This window comes from Triplophysa dalaica, chromosome 10 (assembly GCF_015846415.1).
Source record: "Triplophysa dalaica isolate WHDGS20190420 chromosome 10, ASM1584641v1, whole genome shotgun sequence".
Lineage (NCBI taxonomy): Eukaryota > Metazoa > Chordata > Actinopteri > Cypriniformes > Nemacheilidae > Triplophysa > Triplophysa dalaica.
Window position 1 is genome coordinate 20,235,860 of NC_079551.1, and position 23,631 is coordinate 20,259,490.

At 39.9% G+C, this 23,631-nt stretch overlaps 1 protein-coding gene and 1 pseudogene across 4 annotated transcripts in view; both read left to right on the top strand.

Annotated features, from left to right (window-relative positions):
• dag1 (dystroglycan 1) overlaps positions 1–23,631 on the top strand; it is a 363,385-nt gene that overhangs the window by 228,259 nt on the left and 111,495 nt on the right. For 3 of the 4 annotated variants that reach the window (XM_056759078.1, XM_056759081.1, XM_056759080.1), the window contains one exon: positions 5,783–6,027. The exons of the other annotated variant lie outside the window; for it this stretch is intronic. The gene's annotated coding sequence lies outside the window, so the exon portion shown is untranslated. The remainder of the gene's footprint in view (positions 1–5,782; positions 6,028–23,631) is intronic. 4 annotated transcript variants of the gene reach the window in all.
• LOC130430685 (uncharacterized) lies at positions 467–10,949 on the top strand (annotated as a pseudogene).

Here is a 23,631-nt window from a genome sequence, read left to right on the forward strand (position 1 = left end):
CGATGCAGAGGTGCTCCATGGTAGCGAACTCCTCCCTGCCGATCACGAGCTTGGCAGAGTCGAGGCGCCGGGCTCGAGCATAGACTGGGGGGCCAACCGTGGTGATGTAGTGCTCCACGCCATGCTTAGCCACCACCGATGAAAACATGGGAGTGGTGATGTCAGGGAACTCAGCAAGCAGGCGTTGATACAAGTCCCCGGTGGCAAGTGTGTTCGACAGACAAAGCGCCCCCACCCCTCCTAGCGTGCAGGGGTACGAAGCAAAAGACAGGGCGTTGATAAGGCGGCAGTTTGTAACATCCACCAACAGTCTGTAAGCACAGAGGAAATCCGCCCCCAGGAGCGACGTAGATACAGCGGCCATTACGAAATCCCAGCCGAAACGCCACCCGCCGAAACACACTTCCACATACCTCGTGCCATAGGTACGAATGGGTGTGCTGTTGGCGGCATCCATCGGGGGGCCATGCCCCCCAGCCATAGTGTCTACAGGCGTCGCGGGCAGGATGGTGCGTTGAGCCCCAGAATCGACCAGCAGCCACTGGGCGACAAGGTGTCAGTGATGAAAAACAGCTTGCAGTCACGGCCATCGTCCATAGCTGTTAATGAGCGCCGGCCCTGGCTTTTCCCAGGGCTCTAAAACTGCAAGGCTGGCGACACTGCTTGGCCTTGGCCCCAAACCTGTAATGGTAATAACACCACCCGTCCTCACGCTGTTGGAGGGGCGTCACGGCAGCTGCAGTGTCCAGGTCGTGCTCCGGGGAGCCAAGCGGGGCAGACATGTGCTGGGGAGGCAACAGTGCATGGACAAAGTGCTGTCGGTTGACGAGGAGGAAGAGAGGGTTGAACTGGCCAGCGCGGTACGCACGGGTACCTGAAGCTGCCGCAGAAAAATGTGAGCGAAAAAAGAACGAGGGATCAGCCGCGCCCAGAACAGCTAACATCCTCTCCATTAAATCGGACGGCTTGCTGTCGCCAAGGCCATTCAGAGACAGCAGGCGGTCTGCTTTCTCCAGCTCCGACAGTTCAAAAAGTTTCAACAAGAACGTTTTGAGTGCGTTGTATTTGCCGTCAACCGGAGGAGCCTCTTATAGCGCCATAGCCCTGGCTGTCGTCAAGGCATGATGTGTTGAAACCACGGCCGTGGGTTGTGCTGCCAAATGTCAGGTAATTTGACGGTGGCGGCGCAGGTAGCTCCGACATTAGCCGCGCCGCTAGCAGCAGCATTTTCACTACCGTCGTGGTGTGACATAATTCAGCCGTATCCCACTCACGTTGGGGTCACCAATTCTGGAGTATAATAAATAAGGAGACAAGAGATGAAGATGCGTCGAGACAGCTTTACGCTCCACTCTAAACCGCGAGTGAGGACAAAAACAACCACGCACATAAACCACCGGAACACAACACTAAAACTAAATCCTCCCTCACTTTAAGGTACAGTACCTTGGTGAATGTCTCTTCAGTAATCTTCGGGTTCGCCACACGTCATATAAATTAAAATCTTCAAATTCTCTAAATATTAAGAACAAATATATATACAGTTGTGTTCAAAATTATTCAACCCCCACTGAAATTGATTGTTTTGGTCGGTTTGACATTGACTATGATCATTCAGTCATTCTGCTTACAATTAAATCAAAGAGGCACGTGTAGGTCAGACAAATATAACATAACATTTATGATGAAATAACCACAAATGTCTTTTGTGAGCTCACATCATTATCAGTTTTATTCAACCCCCAAGTGACATTCAATCTTACTACTTGGTACAACATCCTTTTACAGTTATAACAGCTTTTAAACGTGAAGCATAGCTTGACACAAGTGTCTTGCAGCGATCTACGGGTATCTTCGCCCATTCATCATGGGTAAAAGCCTCCAGTTCAGTCACATTCTTAGGCTTGCGCACTGCAACTGCTTTCTTTAAGTCCCACCAGAGGTTCTCAATCGGATTTAAGTCTGGTGACTGCGATGGCCACTAAATGTTCCAGCCTTTAATCTGCATCCATGCTCTAGTGGACTTGGAGGTATGCTTGGGATCATTGTCCTGTTGAAAGGTCCAACGTCTTCCAAGCCTCAGGTTTGTGACGGACTGCATCACATTGTCATCCAATATCTCCTGGTACTGAAGAGAATTCATGGTACCTTGCACACGCTGAAGCTTCCCAGTACATGCAGAAGCAAAACAGCCCCAAAGCATGATTGACCCCCCGCCATGCTTCACAGTAGGCAAGGTGTTCTTTTCTTCATAGGCCTTGTTCTTCCTCCTCCAAACATAGCGTTGATCCATGGGCCCCAAACAGTTCTAATTTTGTTTCATCAGTCCACAGAACACTATCCTAAAACTTCTGTGGTTTGTCCACATGACTTTTGGCACACTGCAGTCGACTCTTCTTATTCTTTGGGGACAGCAAGGGGGTGCGCCTGGGAGTTCTGGCATGGAGGCCTTCATTACGCAGGGTGCGCCGTATTGTCTGAGCAGAAACTTCAGTACCCACATCTGACAAATCTTTTTTCGGTTCCTCAGCAGTCACACGGGGACTTTTCTCCACTCTACGCTTCAGGTAGCGCACAGCAGTCGAGGTCAGCATCTTCTTTCTGCCACGACCAGGTAGCGTTTCAACAGTGCCCTTTGCCTTGAATTTGCGAATGATGCTTCCTATGGTGTCTCTTGGTATGTTTAACATCTTTGCAATCTTCTTATAGCCATTGCCCTTCCTGTGAAGAGTAATCACCTGTTCTCTTGTCATCCTGGACCATTCTCTTGACCTCACCATGTTTGTAACCACACCATTAAATGTCTAGGAGCTGAGTATCACAGTCATTTTAAAGCTGCCTAATTGCTTTATTGCTTTATTGCTGCTCCCTGATATCCACAGGTGTTTTCAATACCTGATTGAAAACACTTCATTGAACCTCTGTTCTTCAGAGTCGTAGTCTTTAAGGGGTTGAATAATTATGTCAATGAAGAATTCACAAAAGAAACATTTACTACTGTATTACATAACTAATTGATGTCATTTTAGTTGCATATGGTTCTTTAAGAAGTCCTTGTAGGATTTCATTCTGAATACAATTACAAATGTACAGTAAATTCCCTAAAACCATTTGCAGCATTGGGGGTTGAATAATTTTGAACACAACTGTATATATATATATATATATATATATATATATATATTATACACATATGAAACTCTCTTGAACCTCATCTACTGCACTGTAACTTTCATAACTGCATTACCTCATCTACTGCACTGTAACTTCAATAACTTCACCAACTTCTCTACTGCACTGTAACTCATCTATTGCATTAACTCATCTACTGCACTGTAACCTTAAGAACCGCATTAACGCATCTACTGCACTGTAACTTCAATAACTGCACTAACTCATCTACTGCACTGTAACCTTAATAACCGCATTAAAGCATCTACTGCACTGTAACTTCAATAAGTGCACTAACTCATCTACTGCACTGTAACCTTAATAACCGCATTAACGCATCTACTGCACTGTAACTTCAATAAGTGCACTAACTCATCTACTGCACTGTAACCTTAATAACCGCATTAACGCATCTACTGCACTGTAACTTCAATAAGTGCACTAACTCATCTACTGCACTGTAACCTTAATAACCGCATTAACGCATCTACTGCACTGTAACTTCAATAACTGCACTAACTCATCTACTGCACTGTAAATGTATAACTGCATCTACTCATGTATTGCACTATAACTTCAATATCTGCATTAACTCATGTACTGCACCGTACCTTTAATAACCGCATCAACTCATCTACTGCACTGTAAATGTATAACTGCATCTACTCATGTATTGCACTATAACTTCAATATCTGCATTAACTCATGTACTGCACCGTACCTTTAATTAACCGCGTCAACTCATCTACTGCACTGTAAATGTATAACTGCATCTACTCATGTATTGCACTATAACTTCAATATCTGCATTAACTCATGTACTGCACCGTACCTTTAATAACCGCATCAACTCATCTACTGCACTGTAACTTTAATAGCTAATCTCTGTAACTAATGCACATTCAAGTCACTTGCACTATTGTATAGTCTATATTGTTATCTGTTCATAACCACCTGTACATTAATGTTCACAGTATGTAGCCTTCTGTTTATATAGATCATAGTACATACCGACTGTCATATTTTCATAGTACATGCCCATTGTAAAGTATTTTCTTAATATTCTATTCTGTATTTATTCACACTGTATATCCTGCACTTGCTAATTGCACTTCTGGTTAGACCTAAACTACATTTCGTTACACTGTACTTGTATATGTGTAATGACAATAAAGTTGAATCTAATCTACTCTAATCTAATCTTGAGGAGACAGCCCTAAATTCAAAATCAAATTGAAGGGTTATTCCAAAAATACACTGTATGTTTACATCTGTAAGTGTATATAAACGTTGTCCAAACTATTCTCTAATATTTGAAATGTGGATATTTAGTGGAACATAGTGTTCTGTACTGAACCCCTGGATGTCTAGAATGTGAAACTTTGGTTGCTATGGCGTCTTTCTTTTAAATTAGGAGAAATTCACTCTGTGAGATCAGCCTGAACATTCTGAAGGGACAGTGACCGGTCACCATGGATATTCGAAGAGTCATACTTTTGTCTGTGTGTTTGCTGAGAGATTCCCCTCACCAACATGCACCCCCAGGGGCGTTCGGATCTTTGTTCAGATTTGGTTCATCTGTTGATTTGCCTTTAGCTTGTGTTGTTTGTCCACCAATGCATTACTCATCTGTTATGTGGTTCGGCAGCGATCAATCAAAAGTCAATACTATTATAAAATTTATTTTAATTTGATTTTTATGATTTTTACAAAACTTGCAAACTCCCAGAAGATATTGTGAAAATATAATATTGTATATTAAATGAAAGAACAAAGCTCTGCATTCCTCAAATGTAGGTTTCTTCAAAAATAAAAATAAAAGCTTTGCCCAAAGATCTGCTTTAGAACAATGATTAAAACACATTATTTCACGTTTGTATCCGACAATCTTAAAACTGGAGATGTTCCCCATCTTCTGTACTTTCAGAAAAAGTGTAACAGCGTCCTCTACTTCATAACAGTAAAAATGTGCAAAACCTACAAAACTTCTCAATGAGAGGAAGCATTGTGTCATAAATGACAAAAAAAAATCACAGGTCGGATTTCGTCGTGAAGTTAAATTTAGTGTACTAATTGGTTACATGGTTGCAAGCTGGACCAGTCGGACCAGTCTGCTTTGGTAGACCACCTTGAGCTATGCCTCACAAACTGTGTTCACCTTATGTTAGCTTGACCTGGTTTGTCTGGCAGGGATGTATTTGAAATACAAGAACCTTATAATCAGTAACCACAACATGAATGCTTTTGTAAGACGTGTGTGAGAAGTTCCCCTCAAAGCAATCATGTCAAACACTCTGGGCTCCTGTGAACTGAGCACGTCTTCCAATGAGCTCTCAATATTTCCTTTGCACCAGATTGAAGGAGCTCACCCAAAGACTAATGCTACAAATCGGAAAACAGCCCGAGTCAGGAACTAAAAGTCTTTTAAGGTTACTGAAGCGATATTGTATTTACCCCCACTCTTACGTTCAGCTCTCCTAGGGGACCACTAATCAGCAAAAAATACATTTTCTACCTCAGCTTGTAAAGAGAGTTGTGATGTTAACTTCCCATCTTTCCTCCAGCCTCAAACCCACATCACACTCTAGCTTGTTTGTTTTCTCTTTCTCAGACATAAATTGCCATACCGCTGTACTTCCGAGTGTCAGGTCATTACGAGCTAGCTGTTTCTCTGTCCCAAAGATGATGTGGATGCAAACGCTTGGGAGATGAAGAACTAAGCATCCACGCTCCATTTCTTTCCATCCGAGGACATCTCAATGACGTACTGCCAGGGAAAGAGACGGTTCGAGAGAGAGAAAGATTGAGAGCGAGCCGAGAGAGTTTTGGCATGACAAGTGACAAGGCGGCTGACAGGTAGGAGCATTGGAGAACAAAACATTCAATTTTTCAATGCCAACACGTCCTTATATCTCCACAGGGCTGGTTGTATAGCTGCACGGAGCTCCCTTTATTTATTTGCGACATCTTTGTAAACAATTCCTTTTCCCCAAGACTATTCATAATGTGCAACTGAAACTCAAAAAAAGCCATGGTTCAATGAGTAATTAAGCAATTATTGTCTGCTAATGAGGAACTTTGGGGACTAATTGGGTGTTTTTCAACTATTTTTTCTGTGTACTAAGTATCTGCAAGGTTTGCAATTATTTCTGCATTGTGTCAGCCATATCGGAAACCGCACAAAAACACAACGCGTCAGTTCGGGACTCATTACCAATGGTCTAGAAATGTCACAGAAAACAACGGTGCTTAACCATTTTTCATATAATTCTGTGACGAAGCTCTATCATCCATCATTGCAAAACGAACCTCCATAATTAATCTTTCCGATAGCTAGGCGCACAAACAAACGCTATGCATCATAAAAGGTCCTGAAGCACACTGTGTAGAAGGCCAACAGCACAGGAACAATGTTTTTTAGGTTGTACATGACCAACTTTTACCCCTTGGTAAGGAACAATCTGTTTTTGTGACTATACATTTAAAGGCTTGTTTATGTAAACGACTTCTGCGGTTGGATGTTGGAATTTCACTACTTGGGTAGTAAAATAAATGGGCAAATGTAATTTTGTCCCATCATATGTTAATGATCGCATTGCTTACATGTCATATGATGGTTTTATGTTTGAAGGGGCTGGTTTTTGCACCTCAGATCCCCCCCCCAAAAAATGCTACTTGTCCATTCACAGGTCACCATGCTAGGACGTTTTGATTGTTTGGTGGATGGCAATGAATTTGCACAGGTTATTATTTTGAAACTGTATTGAACAAAATGAGATTAGTTTATGCCGTGACATGTCAACCTTCTATTGGTCATACATGGTCACGTGATACAAATTCGCAAGTCAGAGTTTACCAAACTTCTAATCTTTTAACACTGCAAAATTTATTTTTTCCTCACATGAACTTCCGTATCCGGGCTGCAACATTAGCATGCTATGCATGAAAGTTAATGAAATGAAAAGTGCATTATTGAAATGCATCTTTTTTTGTCTGTTTGGGCCCTCCATCTACACTAAAAATGGATTTGGAAAAAAAAGAGGATAAATTTGTCAAAACTAAGGATTTCCAAAATGATTATGGTGTGTACATACCAAAAAAGAACCATTGCATTCCTATCTCTAGATTACTGTTTTACACGGAACTCTTGCGAATAAAAATATTCCATGATGGGGAGTGTTTTCAAGCATCCATACGTGTCAAACCTTAAGTGTCAATAAGCTCTTCGCATGAATATTCCCCTTGAGTTGCAATTTTTCAACTGACACGAAGACAAGATTGAGGCGAAAATCGTGCATGCGAGTCAAAATACACAATTTACTGGCTTAAAACCAATTTGCGGAATAAAAAAAAATGAGCGCCCCAAAGACTTTTGTACAGTAGCGTATACATAATTTGAATACATTTATATATAATAAGCAATTATTTGCATGACACGTTTTGTAATTATTACAAATATAGACCAAACTTACGTATACAATTAGGGAGAAAAACTAGTAGTTAATGTAAGGTTGTAAATCAGACCATTATGTTAAGTTTTGAGCTTTAGGAAATGGCTAGCGAGGACGAAGAACATATTTACTGTAAATGAAATTATTGTTTTCAAATATTTTCTGGATGAGCTGTAGCCCATAGGGGGTCAAGTCGAAATAGCTTGAGCACTAGTTGTTTTAACAAACATTACATATTGAGAACTGTGAAGTCTGTAAAGAGTACAAATTTCATTTCAACAAAGGAAAGCGCTCTTTCTCATGATATTGACCCATTCAAGGTCACGTAGTAAATACATTCAGTTATTTTAAAGCAAAGCGAGAGCAGGTGAAAGGTCATTGTCTTAGGTTGGTTTAAGACAGGTGTGTCTCTTCAACTCAACACGAGCCTCGCAACAGCCACACGCCACGTGAAAGATGTAGCCTTTTATTAAGTCTGACAGAATTTATTGCCAAGTCGAGAAGACTGTGTGTTAACTGCATTGCAAAAGAGAGGGCTGGTGAGAAACAAATAGAAGAGAGAGAAAGAGCGAGAAAGATCTTTTGACAACACAGCTGGATTGTCTTTGTTCATCCATGGAGCAACAAAAAAGTGGAGCCGTCTGCCTGCCACTGACATGATTCCACCCGTACAGGAAGGACTAAAAAGATGCTGTAAACTGATGGAAAACAAGAGCGCAAATGAGCAAAAGCCCTTGATGAATCATTTATGTTTCGCCCGATGGTCTCTTTATTTTTACTGTGACATACGGGGGGGGCAGTTATGGATGATTAGCGTTTTTCAAGTTATTTTCTGACTTTGTACTGCCCCAGGATGCCGCACTGGAACCGATTATGAGGTGACGCTCGGTTCACGCGATGGCAGGTAGGAGCGCAGCTGTGCTATTCAGAAACTAATCTAACAGCTGAAGAAAGTAAAGGAAACTGGGGGTGGATTTCCATACAGGGAGAAGAGTTTTCTCTTTCAGACTTATCCTGGACCCGATTTTTCCATTGTAAAACGTGTTTTGGGTCTTGTTGCAGAACACACTGAAAAAATCTCGGGTCTGTTGCGAAACGTCTCCAAGTGATCCAGGCTTTTTGTGAAGAGGGATTTTTGAGGCATCGTAGATCGCAATCCTGACATGACGCCTGTTCCAAACAACCAATGAAATCATGGTGCTTTAGGGCAGTGGTTTTCAATCCTGAGCCTGGGGACCCACCACTCTGCACATTTTCAATGTCTCCCTTATCTAACACACCTGACTCAAATCATCAGCTCATTAAGTGAGACATCTATGAATTGAACTAACTGTGTCATTTAAAAGAGATATGCAAAATGTGTAGAGTGGTGGGTCCCCAGGCTCAGGATTGAAAACCACTGCTTAAGGGTACATGCCGTAACTTCTCAAGTTGCCAAGTCGCTTTACTGGTCGTACTGCAGCTAGAAGATATTCCTATCGGACTATAGAATAGACTTGGATCAGGCATAGAACCCGTTTGCCAAAATCAAAGGCAGCATTCCAGCATCCCTATGTGCTCTGAAGCGTTCCCAGAATGCATTGCAACAAGCTTTGGAAAACATTCAGAAAGATGCTGGAGTGAAAAGAAAATAACATTCAAAAACCATTAAAAAGAAAATAGGCAACTAAAGGGCAATATTTCCTTCAATTTTAGTTTGCTATATTTCTTCAGCAGTTATTATGGTATTAGCATGTTGCTAAGCCACCAAGGTGAGCAATGCACCTAACACTCGACAGCTTTTCAAGACATTTAACTCTCTTCTTTGCCCCCCTCCTCCCCCTCCCACTTCATCTTTGACTGCGGAAGACTTCGCTGTATTTTTCACTGAGAAAACATCATCCATCAGCAAACAATTTTCGGTACCTCAGAGCTTGGTACACACCTCCCACACTTCAACCATCAAACTCTCCTCTTTCACCCCACTGACAGACACTGAAGTAATAAGACTTCTCTCCAGCCACCCCACCACCTGTCCCCTTGACCCAATCCCCTCCGATCTCCTTCAGGCCATATCCAGCACACTGACACCTGCACTCTCACACATCATCAAGACCTCCCTGCTCACCGGCACTTTTACATCCACATTCAAACAGGCCCAGGTCACGCCCCTACTGAAGAAACCCTCATTGGACCCCTCTACTCCCGACAGTTACAGACCTGTCTCTCTCCTCCCATTTATTGCAAAAACACTTGAAAGGGCAGCTGTTCAACCAGGTGTCTTCCTACCTATCCCAGAACAAACTACTGGATGTCAAGCAGTCTGGCTTCAAAACGAACCACTCCACTGAGACTGCACTGCTATCGGTTAGCAGTTAGCAGCGGCTAGTCAAGGCGGATTCTAAATCCTCGGTCCTGATTCTGCTAGATTTATCTGCAGCGTTTGACACTGTCAATCACCAGATACTGCTAGCAACCTTGTCATCACTAGGAATCTCAGGCTCCCCTCTTCGCTGGTTCAAATCCTACCTCTCCAACAGATCCTTCAGGGTGTCATGGAGGGGCTCGTTGTCCACTGCTCACCACATGATCACTGGGGTCCCTCAGGGATCGATGCTTGGACCACTGCTTTTTCCCATCCATACGACATCCTTGGGACCCATCATACAGGCACATGGCTTCTCGTATCACTGTTATGCTGACGACACCCAGATATACATCTCGTTTCACCCAGACGATGCCACTGTAGCAGCTCACATTACAGCTTGCCCTGAGGTCATCTCAGCTTGGATGAAAGGGCATCACCTCCAGCTGAACCCTGCCAAAACAGAATTACTCGTGTTTCCGGCACACCCTATGGTGCAACACAATCTCAACATCCATCTTGGCAATACCACAATCACTCCTTCCAAAACAGCCAGGAACCTCGGAGTCATATTTGATGAACAGCTGTCCTTCAATGATCACATTGCAAAGACAACACGGTCATGCCGATATGCCATATTCAACACTAGAAAGGTGAGACCCTATCTCACTGACCATGCGGCACAACTCCTTGTCCAAGCCCTGGTAATCTCAAGGTTGGACTACTGAAATGCTCTCCTTGCTGTTCTTCCTGCAAGGGCTATCAAACCGCTCCAGCTGGTTCAGAACGCAGCAGCACGCCTCGTCTTCCAACAGCCCAAAAGGGCTCATGTGACACCCCTTTTCATCTCACTCCGCTGGCTATCGGTCGAAGTCCGTATCAGATTCAAGTCACTAACGCTTGCCTACAGGACCATCACTGGATCTGCACCGGCTTACTTTCACACTCTCCTGCACTCCTACACCCCATCAAGATCCCTGCGTTCAGCAAACCAGCGGCGTCTTGTACTGCCTTCTCATAAGGACAGTAAATCACGTTCCTGCTCATTCTGCTTCACAACTTCTTCCTTGTGGAAAATTCTTCCTAACTCTTTTCGGTCAACCACATCTCTCACAACATTCAAAAAACTACTTAAAACCCAATTCTTCTGTGAATACCTGACAGACAAATGAAAAAAAAAAAAACTTTCTCTCAACAGGTAGTGGTCTAGCTTTAGTTGAAACCAGTAACTTTGTATTGGCCCCTAATGTATTATGGCTCCTGTATGACATATCGCTTGTTGCTCCCTAACTCTTTGTAAGTCGCTTTGGATAAAAGCGTCTGCTAAATGACTAAATGTAATGTAATGTAAGCTAATTACTTTTTTTATGGCGATGGTTCACCCAGAAATGAAAATTCTGTCATTTTTCAACCTCATGTCATTTCGCACCTGAATGAAAGATCAAAAAAATTAAACGTTTTGAAGAATGTTGGTAACCAAGAAACATTGGACCCCAATTGAATTCCATTGTATGAACACAAAACTACCAAGACATTTCTTAAAATATCTTCTTTTGTGTTCCACAGACGAAAGAGGCATAAACAGGTTTTGAACAATATGGGTTAATACATGATGACAGAATTTGTCTTTTGGATGAACTTCCCTTTAAGAAATGTTAATAGCCTAGCAACATGCTAATACCAAACCCTTTTGGTTGCCCATATAATACATTTCTAACCGCTTAAGATTCCTTTACGTTAAGGATGCTGCCCTGCACTGTGTCGGTTAAATACGGCCAAAGCTCTGCCTCACAAAACAATATAGACACTTTCAATATAACCACAGTTTGGGATAACAGCTGCCTTTTTAGACAGCAGACATTGTGAGGCGGCTGACTGGTTTTTTAGAACACAGCTCAGGTCACTTCACAAAAGGGGATCAAAATCACTGTGAAAAAGGACACAAAGCATTCATGCATTTCGATTGGCTGAAAACACCTTTTCAGAAGAAAAGGTGGAGCAAAAAATAAACATAATATCCAAGACAGTGTGTGTGTTGAACCAGACCCAGTTGACCATCCGAGGATTTGGGTCACGCCTGTGAAAGTCAGAACCACAGCCCCCTGGAGAATCCCGGCAAAGGGATGACCTTTGTTGTGTAAAAAAAGCGTGGTTTAATAATGAGTTTGGAAACGAGGGTGAGGAACATTTTTGTTTTTCGGTGAAGTTTACTTTTTTATAGTTATGTAGCAGTCGTTACAGTCACATTTCGTAAGTCTTCCAATGAAGAAGTGTTTGGAGAAGTCCTTGATGTTATGAATCATGAATCTGATTCAAGAGCAACACATGGACTTTTACCGAACAAAGCTGGCGCACAAATTCCTGGAATAAATGTAAAATATTTTTTGATTCGAATTTGTGATGTCACTGTCGAAACAAATGCATAGAACCTAAAAAGGCAGTTGATGGGGGGGGAGAGAGAGAGAGAGAGAGAGAGAGAGGGGGGAGGAGGACCGTTTCTCCGTTCACAGAAGTGCATTCTTTGTGTGGTTACTATGGAAACGGTCCTTTCGAACTAGGAGAGCTGCAAGTTTAATATGAATACATCAGTAATTTTCATGCTGGTGGGCTAAAAATGCTAAATTACCGGGTACGTTGTAATACAGTCTCTATTGTTTCCTGATGAGAAATACATTATTTCAGGCTTTTCTTTGGCACTTGTAGACCTCGCAATTTGAGATCTGCAATTAATTTGATTCATTATTCTATATTTCAGAGTATTTTTGGTTTGGTCCATATAAGCAGTATCTATATACGGGGTCTGACATTTTTACCCTCAAGCAGTTTGATTGGCTTTTACAATAATTGTACCATGTTTACCATTTGTATGCATTTAGCTGTTTTTTCATGAATATTGTGTGTCCTTATGCACACACATGGCTCAACATCATTAACCTCTGAGACAACATTTCTTTCCGGCTTCTGTCTCTAATTCCTCTTCATTTTTCAACTCCTCCCATCCAAGCACCTGGGTTCATTCTGTTATGTAACACACAAGCGAGATAAATGAAGGGTGAGCCAGATTCGTTTGGACTGAATCGTCTTTTTGACATCAAATTATAGAAGTAAAATTGGCTGCAAACGTTTTATGTTTACTTTTAAAGACAATGTGATAATTATGGAAAATCATTTTCCTCTTCTGCAGACAACCACCGTCCACACATATTTTTTAAGTCAACGAGGGACGTCAGTTAGATCATAATGTGTTTTCTCACTTTTGTAATAATTCACTTCAATTCACCACTTACACAATTTGTGATGCAAAATAATAAGAACATGCTCGGAGATTAAATCAATGTAATTGTGTGTTAGTCTTACAGCAGGTCCTTCTGTGGAAGTTAATGAATAGGCTGTAATTACAATATAGACCTCAGGGTTAGATCTGATCTGAATTCAGGATTTCTTTTGAACATCTTGCGGTAGTACTGTGATATTATGTAAGCCATCACCTCTCCCACATGTGACAAACTAAATTGAATTGTTTAGATTTATGATTCGTCTTCCAATGTTAGCAGTGGGATTTAAATAAAACACAGCGTGTTACATTTGCAATTCATAGAAATTGAACAGGAATAAAATCTTTATAATTGCATCTGATTATTTATACCATGTTCTGTTTGAATAATCAATTCTGATTGGCTGGAAGATGTGCATTAAAATCGTGTATTGCAGAAGTAGTTCCAGTCAGTTTCATCAACATTTGAAATGAACTGTCGAAAATAAATAGTCTGATCAACAATACACCGTAAACATCAATAGCAGCTTTAACTTGGCATAATGCCTCCACTTTGCACCTGGTGGTTCTTGGCCTCCACGTCATGCATTAAAATAATTTAATGCACAGCTAGCAGTGGATTATCACAACATATTGCACTGCAAAAAGTAAAAGGGCACTTTCACAGAGAAATGTGTTATTTATTATTTCATCATTGCCCCATTGAGATGAGGATCAATTAAAGATTTTATTTTTGAATAACAAATTGAATTTATTGTTCATATATCAATGCATGGCTTTATTTAAGCAGTTTAGGGTAATTAAAAAAAAATCCATATTGAATGCTCTTTGGTGGATACCTCTTATCTCCATATTTTGTGATTTAATTTTTTAATTTATTACATATTTTTTCATAAATCATTACTACTTGTCACCCTTCATGTTGTTTGTGGGGTTTGCAAATATCAAACCATTGAAAAGTATTAAAACCAGCATGTCAACAGATTGCGGAAGTATTATTATTAATATTATTATCTGCTATAAAAGTAGCTGTTTGGGATACAAGGATTCTGCCTAGCATTGACGATGCATACACATACAATATAATGTATTGTTATTGAAAGTTTGTTTGTTTGAAAACATATTTCTCGGTAATTCTTACTAAAAGATGAGATGTATTCAACTAGCTCTCAGAAATAATTTCATTATATTCACATTCAAGTTACAGTTCTGCATCCTGTTTTCTACCCCGATTCAAATTCAGTTAGAGAATTTATATTTGAGTTATTCGCCCTCCATTTCTGATCTCTGATTATCTTAATGTGTAAAGTCTTAACAGAATCTACGATTCTTCTTTTCCCTTCAGGAGTGTTTGCTCGCGTAAAGTCGATATTACCAGCACCCAAGAAGCCCATTTTATATGAGCAACTCTAAAAGATCAAGACCTCCGCGTGAACTCTAAATTCAGTCATTTTTAAATAAGAACTTCCTGGGCACCGTCCTCTGAAGAACAGATTATTGTTCACTTCTGTCCTGCGGATACAGGAGTGCAATATACAAACAAGCCATGCAACAAATTGAGCTCCAACAAGCGAAGAAAATGGGAAAAACTTTCAAGCTTTGTCTTTCATCTTTCCTGCGCAGCATGGAGCGAAACAGGAGGGGAAGGAAATGAAACAGATTGTGGAAACACTTCTTTTCCCAATTAACCTGCTTCGCTGGCAACCTCGGTCATTTGCATATAGCTTATATTTGCTCTCCGCGGCTTTGATCCTAGTTCGCCCTGTTCAGAGTCACGTGGGGTGTTCAAATTGATGTAGCACGAAAGGAATTGACAGGGTCTTCTTGCCATTTTCCACGGCATCCTTTCGCCTGCCCGAACATGTCGCTGGATTGTGCAGAATGCATTCTTTGTTCCAGCACTCCAGCGATCCTCCTTTGACTTTTAGTTGGGCAGTGGGGCCTCTCTGAAGTATCTAGACGTGGATCAGAACAGTCTTTACCTTCCCATTAATCATCCACTTGGGCTGTGAGGGGAAATGGCAGGCTTCTTGTGTTCACGAGATGCTGTAATTTCAGAAGGCATGCTCCTGTCTTTTCTCACTTTGATGAAATCGACCAAGTCTCGATCTTTCTAGACCTCTCTGAAGTAAAGTGAGTGAATATGGTGTAAATGCTGTACAACTGTTCATCCTACACTGCATTTTCTCCAATGTCAGTCCGGACCTTGAAGTTCTAACCGTATATGCAAGTTTTTTTTTAACAAAGCAGATTCTTTTCGTAAGTAAAAAAGAGGGGAAACAAATATAGAGCTACAGGGATTATTTATTTTTGTACAATATAAAAAATTTAAATGTACAAAATTTTACTGTTTTTTTCATAATTTAAAGAATTTACCAAAAAAGGACAGAATTGTCAGGGTTTTTTTTCATCTGGCAAAAAAATAAAATTTCACCGAATTTGGCCCCCCTGCTGCCCAACAATTTTTGGGGTTCAAATAATTGTACAGTACATTTTGTATGACTTTAGATTTAAAAGAAAAACTTTCTTATTTTACAGTATTTTTTTGCGCCCCCTCCAGCTGCCAATTTCATTTTTTTATGTTTACATGTTTTAGCTGTTCCTGTTCAATCGCCTCAAAGCCAATGGTTTTTCAAATGGGCTCTTAGGTAAATTCATGAAAAAGCTTGTGTTCTACAGCTCTTAATATTATAAGGTTTTATTATTAAACATAAAACACACCAATAATGCCCTACTAATCCTTTTTTAAGCTTTAACGTGTATCACAAAAATACTTTAGCTTTAGCTAACACCTTGCAAAATCCCTGATACCACAAACACACATCTGGAAGACATCAATTCGATGTCTGCATTTACGTCTGCAAAACGTATTTGATTGTTTGCTCATGTGCAGTACATCTCTGAGATGTCTCCTGTATAATGTCATATAAACATCCAGAAGATGTTTGTAAGATGTTTATGACTTAACACCTGGTCCTACTAAGTGAATTGAAAGTGCATTTAAAGCTGTGCTTTCAAAGATGTTTAGCAGATGTTTTTCAGACGGAGATGGTGGTCTAGTGGGTTAAATCACTGAACTGGTAAATCAAAAAGGTTGCTGGTTCGATCCCAGCAGACACCACCAGTTGTACTTGAGCAAGACACTTTACTCCATGTTGCTCCAGGGGGATTGTCCCTGTAATAAGTGCACTGTAAGTCGCTTTGGATAAAAGCGTCTGCCAAATGACTAAATGTAAATGTCAGACCTTTAGCAGACATCTTACATACGTACCTGTGCTATCTGGGAAGGGATTAGACGTCGTGATGCATAAAAATGTAAAAAATAAGGCAACGTGGGCACAAATCTTACATTGTGGATGACGATTCATTACGTTCTTCACTTTTAATAAAGTTTGAACGAGTTGTCGGAAGCTTGGTGGTGGTGACGCTGATGCAGGGTGACCGTGTTGTAGTATGCTTAAATTTGAGATTTTTATTTCTATTCATATTTAGGATTCAAAACTTATAAATGTTGTGTTCATGTGTCAAGATAATCTTGATGGACACAATTTGCTTTCAAGCCAATGACGGTAAGTGTTGGGGTGGGGTTCATTATTGCTGTTTCTTCCAATAACTATACTGTATGTTTTGTACAGTATGATTAAAATAAAAATTATACAAATTAGCCACCTAGGAAAATACGTATTCCTGTGAGATCAGGCCTTTAAACCAGCCGTTAGAGAGCACTTTTCCCAATCAATTCCTGATAAATAAAATAACCTCCCACCTCGCAAATTTTCCCTTCTAATATTCTTCTTTCTTCACCATTTCATATCGACTAGCTCTTAGTTTAATTTCATCCATCAGAAAGCTTGTCACCATCACCCTCTTCCCCTTCTCTTTTCCGCTTTTCCCGAACTATCTCTCCAGCTTGTCCTCGTTTGATTGCTGCCCTTTAAAGCCTCACCGTGATGTTATAATTTCACGAGGTCTCGCTGCTGAAGCGATAGCGGTGTTAGCTCTGGCCTGCCGGTGCGGAGAAATGAAAGATGAATGGCCCCTCGCAGCCGCTGTGGTTAAAAATACCCCGTGGCCTGCACATCTGAGAACAGGAAGGATTTGCTCTTCCCCTGCTAGCGAAGTAGCGTATGGCACAGCCGTCGAGATGCTGGAGCTGAAGGGATTGATAAGTGCCCGCCTAGCGCGATTGATGGTGTGGCTAATGGGGTTAGCGTGCTAGGAGCTGTATCTGAGGCACAGAACAAGACAATAAGTTCAAATCTTCATAGCTTTGCAGTCCGTGTGTGACAGTGCTGTGCTACGTGATGTGGTTTAGCATGTAAGTACATGTAATTCATATCTGGTGTCCAAGCCATCCTTTTGCAGACTTGTGTAAAACAAGCAGATACATTATCACTTGTAGGCCTATGGCTTTTGTGTGAAATGTTTGAAGTATTTGTTATCTTTTCATGGATTATTTTTTATATCTTTTCTGGTAAGTGTGCAGTTAAAAATAATCAAAGAATAAAGTCTGACTCACTTCTATCTTGGTCTCTTTCGCTCTTTCTTTCTCTCTTACTCTCTTTCTTTCTCTCTTACTCTCTCCCTCTCTCGGCCGCCTCTCTCTCATTCTCCTTCCCTCCTTTCCTACCACCCTCTCTATCTCTCTCTCTCATATTACCAATGTTATGTAGCATCATACATACTTTGAGAAGTAAATTTGTATCTTATTTTACTGTTTGCCGACTTTGTTATTAGTTTAAATTCATTTAAGACACTTTGCCAAGGTTCAAAGGGCAAAATATATCCATGGTTGAAGCCACTGGTTGAAGAAACCATAAACATCTGAAACCCATTTTCATTTGTCTCCAGGTCTATGAACAAAATGGCACCCATAGTGTCAATGCTGCTATAATCTGATTAAAGTGTTTCATTATCTTTGTCATTAACACTCAGAACTGAATATAAGCTCATCATAGACTGTGTACTAGTGTAGTTGCAGGTCAGTGTGATGGTCTAATCAAGCACATTCGCATCCATTGATTCAGACCTGACTAATCACGCCTTCGCTTGATAAATTATTCAATTAATTTGTACAGCTCACTTCCTGATATAGCCATTGACATCATAATAAACCCCCCCGAGTTCTCACAACTAACGCTTCAGGAAGGACATTCGAAAATGGTTTATGTACGACGCCTTTAGTTATCAGATAGAAACCCAAGGACGTATACCAGGGAACCAGCCTGATCTTTATAATGACATATAGCGACATCAATAGCCAGAGGAGAAATATTGTCCAGCAGTGTCCAGGGAGAAGAGTGATTATCTGTCTTTGAAGTGCTTTTGAAAGGCACTCCTTCTCCATTGTTATCTTGCAATTAGTTTTATGGCTATTGGACGAAAGAGCTGGGTTACATACGTTAAACATATCAGAATATACGTATATATAAACTTGGAACCATAGCTACTTCTGATAACAGATGGAGTTAAATAAGAAATTCAAATAATATTACTACTACTAATAATAAAACATGAACAATAACAATACAATGATTAATAATAATATGAATTATAGTTTTAATATATATATATTTTTAATTTACAAGATATTTACTAAATCAATATTTATCTTATTAATATTGTAGATTAGAATAACTGTATCTGGACACTTAGATTACATTTACATTTATGCATTTGGCAGACGCTTTATCCAAAGCGACTTACATTTCATTATCCTATACATTTTACATAGGTATTTGCAATCCCCTGGGACTGAACCCACAACCTTGCGTTGTTAACGCAATGCTCTTACCACTGAGCTACAGGAAAGCTGTAAGTCACCTTTTTGCATGTTTTATCCTAAAGTTATATTCACCAACCCTTCCCATCCTTATGCATAAATTAATACATTGCCCAGCTTTTCTATTGTGATAAACTTGTACTTTTTCTTGTAATATTGAGATCCCTCTTAAAGAATGTAATCTCTATTTACAAAACATTGTGCATTTTTCTCCTATGTTTACAACCTTATAACTTTGCTCTTATCTTTCAATTTAATTGACATTTATTTGGATACCGCATGTGACAATTCACATCCTTTCGCTTTACAGAAAATGCAAAGTATTTGGATGTAGTATACATTTAATATCATGGAGTATATATTATTATATTATGGAGTTTAGTTGATAAAATATACAATTTGTATTTAACATTATTTTAATTAATTGTGACACCAAAACGTTGTTTAATTCATTTCGGCATGCACGTTTCTTTTTAAACAAGTGTGTTGGCTTTATGTAGGGGCATGCAAAATATTTGCAAGCAGTTTGAAGGGGTGGGATGTGGCAAGCTTCATCTTGCCTGCGGCATGCGCAAACACAGACACCCCCTAAACACACATGCACACACCTAACAAAGACCTCTCTGTTTGTCTGTCGTCTTGCACAATGGCATGCCACCCTTGATTTAAATCAGCAAGAACAGCATATGTTATCAAAGCACAGACACATGCCTCTCTGTCCCAGCAGCAGCACCACCAGCGGGCACAAACTGACACATAATGCATTAGCTCAGCTTGACCATATTGTGTGAGGACTCGGTTTACTGCAGGCTGCCTTCTTTAAATATACACACATGACAGCATGACAGCGTATCTAGATATTAACTGTATGTTTATTGTGTTTTTTGTTTGTTCGTGTACATGTACAGTACAGACTGCTATACATTCAAAACAATGTATTGTTGACTAAACCTCCTACATTTACAGTGAAGCGTTTGGCTGATGCTTCTTTCCAAAGAGTCTTACAGTATACTGCATTCAGGGTATACGTTTTTTATTAGGATGTGTAATGTGAGACACACTCATGTAGAACATACACATTTCCTGTGTGTGTGTGTTGCTATTTTCCGGAATCTCACAGAGACATGAGATACGAGCTATGTGTCATACAGGTCAGCGGAGGGTTAGTTAACGGTGAACTCAATTTGACTCACGGTTAGTTAAATAAGTATGTGTTCATTGTGATACGTTTCCGGTCTCATGGGCGTCGCCATTTTTGTTTTGCCACCATAGTTACATGTATTGTTCTGGGTTAAGCAAGAATAGATTAGAGGTATGGGTGTCCGTTGTAGACAGGGTTTAACATCCAGGCATGGTGTCAGTGTTCTTTAAATACCTCAAAGTGTCATATTGGTTTGCCTTCTTCAGCTGCTAATGTCAGTAAGGTCTGTTTTAAGCCATTCTATGCAAACTTCGTGCAAAGTAAAAAAAAAATTGGTCTTGAAATCACCTGCATTTCATAAGAAATGGCAAAGTTGTAAGTGCCAAATTTTTTGTTGAACCATCTATAAGCCATCAATGGGGTGTTTGTTATGGTGAGATGTAATGTGTTCAAGTGGCAAAATAACACAGAAGTAGCATAAAAATGTACAAAAATAATTCAAGCTACATTCATTCGACACAACTCTATAGTGCCTAGACAGGTAAACATTGACAAAAGCCAACGGAATATTAGTTGAATAAAAAAAATGTTTATGCTGATTTGTACATGCCGCATGATTATTAAAAGTCCGCAAATAGATGAGAAATAACTTTGATGAAAAATCATTCATTACCATTGACGACATTTTGCTTTCCTTGGTGAAAAAAAAACAATAGAACCCTGCCCAAAACAAAATAGAAAATATAATGGATTAAATGGTTAAAATGGGAATTATATTAAACTGTAATGGTGTCTACTGATGTGTGATGGATTATATTGGTTGGGTGTTATCTGACAGATTAATCCTATTGGAGTAATGCCCAAAAAAGGAAACGTTGTAATGGTTTTAATGGAAAAGGCTAATGGTTTATAATGGTATTTTAATGGGAAACATTATTTCTGTCATGTTTCTGTCGTTTTTTTCAGCAACCCACAAGTCGATCAAAAAAGGACAAACCCAATCTTGCGGTTAAATTAACCAAGAAAATATAAAAATTTGACCCAACCATGGGTGAAAACAGCCCAGCATATGTTCATTTAAATGGAACGTTTGGGTTTGTACATTTTTTGACTCAACAATGTGGTGAAAAAATTCTGCCGTTGTAAGATTATTCTGACTGTATACAATAATCAAAAAAATAAGTAAATACTTAAAAAGCGACATAGGCACTTTTGGGTGTTGTAAACCTTGTGGAGGCAACGTTTTTCCATAAAGTATAAAGTCCACACAATGAGGTCCATTATCAAAGAAAGAAGCTAAAATACTGACTTGGGGGGGAAATCAATAACTACTTCAGAACTAACAGCACTTGCTGGTCAAGCTGTGGAAATCATAGTCATTGCAGCACCTATTTAACAAGATATCGGCTTGGGGTAAATGGTGCGAACCCTTCATCTTGTTTGACTCGCATTCAGCAGTAAAGTCAAACTGCTGACAACAGACTACTCCTTCATTCACAGCGGTTCAGATGTGCTTAAAATCTAAAAAGAAATGAATAAAGGAACAGTACAGTGTGAGGACATGTGGTAGGATTTTTCAATCCAAAACCAGTTTAAAGACTGGTTGTAAGCTGGTCCAAGCTGTCCCCAACTTGTGGGGACCTGCATGAGCTTGTAGACCTTCTTGGACCAGAATCAAACGACTTATCATAGTATTAAATCTAGCTTGATCATTTTAAGCTAGTATTAACTGTTTTGTTAAAACCATCTGGACAACCAACAAAACCATATGGATGGTCCGATTAGGATTTTTACTGCTGACATCAACTACTGATCTCTTGTCATAGTTGCCGGCCGATCCAGATCCTTCATGCTTTATATAACTGATCTGGAAGCCTCATAAAATTTAATTTAATTGTTAAAATGATCTACATGGCATTACATATGTAAAGCATGAATTAATAAGAATAACATTTAAACGTTGCTTGTGTATGTTATCCATAATCTTCCCTCATTAGCCTAAAATGACACCTTATAAAGTCTAAATTAATGAACTTGCGGGGTCCCCTGGTTTTTCATTAAAACTAGACTATTAAGAGCCCAAAATAATGTTTTGTTAAAATTATCATGCTAAAACAAATCTATATTGACAGTTATTTGTCCAAATTTCATAAGACGCTATTTAAAATGTCATTTTTATCTGAAAATACGCGCAACACAGTGTTCAAATGAAGACGTGTACGGACAGAGATGTCGCGTTGAGTGGCACTTGCAGCACGTGGATCATCTCATATTTAAAGTGTTTATCTTATCTTCTATAATTTTGATATGCAAGTCTTTCTTTATGTACAATGTTATTTCACATTGTCAAAACAGATGCGATATGCTACTGAGCCACAAAGGGACATATAGGTGGTGGAAAAAATATGTTGGCTAAGGGAGCGAAAATATTTTAAAGGTGTCATGTACTGGGCTTGTTTATTGTTGTATACTGTTGTATGAAGTCTACTTATGACGTTCGCATGGTTTTTACATTCAAAAACATCAATATCAATAAGTAACTAAGTAAGGCTATTTCCTACCCGGGTTTTGAGGCTGGCTCAACGAACACTCGGTTTTAAGGGCGTGCAGCATTGAATACATGGAACTAAACGCCCACTGCTACGATTGGATAGCAGTTTGTGGAGTAAACTTAGTTGGACCTTTATGTGAATTTAGTTAGACACGTAACATTAGGTTACAAATTCGCCCTATTCCAGCGGAATTATTATTATCTGGGGACCTCATGTGATTTATAAATTACCTCCTAACATCTGTATTTCATGTGGCGCATTCGCAAGGGATAAGTGAAGCCTACAATTTTACTCAAATTTACTGCTGATTTCCCTGAAGTGATGGCAAGACTTTGCTTATAGTTTGTGTAGCCAATAGTTGTATGGTCTTTAATGATATATGACCGTACCTGTCATCATTTAAGAACCGTGATCGCGAACCTGACAAAACATCACTACGATCACGGGTCTAAAATGTGTAGAGTTTCCAGGAGAAATAATAACAAAACAGCCTCCATTATTCACAAACGGTTGATAATACATTGAACAATCATATAGGAGTCCGCCAAATCACAGAGATGATATATTCGCATGGGATTAAGATTACAGACAACCTCTGCAAGTATTGCAAATGACTGAGGTCCCAGGTAATACTAATCCCGTGCGAATAGTGCTCAGGGGACATCATCTCTAACAAGGCAATAGTGACGCATAGTACAAAAATGTTTTACATAAGATTGCTACGCCATTCCTATCGGATCCAACATTGACGGCACTGCACTGCTTTTTAATTTTAGTCTCTCCGCAAAGCCAGCGTCGACCTGGGCCTTGTTCACAAAGGAATCCGCAGGAATGTTTTACCCACGTGAGCTGGAACCTCTTTAAAAATAAAATTTACCCCGCATTACTAATGTTGGAATCCGAAGGAAGGTTATGC